Source organism: Sparus aurata, chromosome 21 (genome assembly GCF_900880675.1).
Source record: "Sparus aurata chromosome 21, fSpaAur1.1, whole genome shotgun sequence".
Taxonomy (NCBI): Eukaryota; Metazoa; Chordata; class Actinopteri; order Spariformes; family Sparidae; genus Sparus; species Sparus aurata.
In genome coordinates, this window is record NC_044207.1 from 4,498,116 (window position 1) to 4,500,097 (window position 1,982).

Here is a 1,982-nt window from a genome sequence, read left to right on the forward strand (position 1 = left end):
CAACATGGAAGCCAACAGATGAAGCACTGATACCACAAGTGGGAAGAGTGGGAAACTGTTACAGCTGTGGCGAACCCTAATGTGAAGGCGCTGAAAAAAAAGGTGAGGAAGGTATGGTAGGTAAAATAAGTTTTCAAACTAACATAGAAACACTGTATATATTAATCTTGTATCTATCTAATTTTACTTTCAGATCAATCATTGTGCTTGTGCCAGATAATCTCAGAAACTGGGCTCAAACCTGTTGAAATTGCAAAGTAAAAATGTATTATCTATTCTCAAATATACAGGAAGCCAGTTCAGAGATCAGAGGTCATTCCCAAGAATCCCATCCATTATTAAGAAAATGAAAATTGCAAGAAACAATGAATAGGCCATAATAGTAATACTAAACTTGATATTTATAGCACCTTTCAGAGTTACAAGGTGCTTCACAGAACTGTACTCTATAATAGCATACAGTACAAGAAAGACAAATTAAGCAAATAAAATGCAATAAAATCAGATGCTTCACAAAATACAATACCGGTGCAAAGAGGAGTGAACAAGAAATATAAAACACAGAGATAAGACAAAACATAAAAGAGCAAGATTAAGTGCATTATGCAAATGAAAATGCCTGTCTGTACAGGTGTGTTTTAAAAAGCATTTTAAATTATGGCACTGACTCAGCTGCTCTGATATTCATGTGGAGTTTGTTTGATATTGTCGGAGCAAGAACCATGAAAGCATGATCCCCCTATGCTTTCAGTCTGGACCTTGTACTGTTGGCAGGATTTGGTTCTCTTATTTTAGGTCAGTGTGACTTCCAAGGACCATGCTGGAAATAAGTGTTATACTTTTGCATGTCATCCTTTTGGATTACCGTTTTATGTGTTTTTGATCCAGAAATCAATCAATCAATCAAAATCAATCCTGTGTCCACTTTGTGGTGCAAGAGAACACTAATTACATTTCAAGTTGTGTTCAAGTATATTAAGAGTGGACCACACCATGAAAAGTGTATGTTAATCAAATGGTAAATGCCACAAAAAAAACGTGCTTCCTGTTGGGGGTGACTGACTGTGATCATACACATAAACTGTGGGGGAGATTGGACAAAGTACAGCCAGGTTACAGCAACTTTCTGTTTCATGGTGACTGACGCATTGCCACAGCAATGTCATCCAATGAGAAGTCACAATGTTCACCACACACCATCATCACAGCCTCAAGAAGTCTTAATGAGGTGAATCTGGTCAATCTTCTTGGAAGACTACATAGAAATACAGAAGCACCTCATTTATTTTTGCCATTAGGTGGCACTATGACTAACAGAACACTGTCTTGTTAATGGGTTTACATTTGACTCTTTATAGATAGATAGAATTACTTTAATAATCCCAGACTGGGAAATTATTTTGTTACAGCAGTAGTGGGTCCGCAAATAAAACACTTCGTACATAACATAAGATATGAAATAACATAACATAACATAACATATGAAATGTAAAGTCTGGGGCACATTCGACTATACATAGGTAAGTTTGAATAACATCCTGTTTCACAGCAAACCATCAACCTTCAATGTGCTGCCACGTCCATGCTGTTGAACCAATATGGTAATATGGCTAGGAGGAATACATCACTGTTTAAAAAATATAATTTCTTGCTGCCACAGGGGGCTATGAGTGTAACTGAGGATTGGCATGTAAATGTGCTTAGTCAAGGACTCTTTTTTTGCGGAAGATTGGACCGTGTTTAGCCAAATTACAACAAATGACAGTTCAGACGGAGAGACTACGCTATTGGATGCTTCAGCCATTATTTTACTTCTCATACCATCATGTCATTCACTCCACTCACACATGCTCACAGTGTCCTGAATTGCCGCCTCATTGATTTCAGCTGCTCCCATCAGTTGTCACCAGAGATGGACAGAGTACTTGACCCCAGTACTTGAGTAAGAGTACAAATACTACTGGTCAAAATTTACTCCGTTA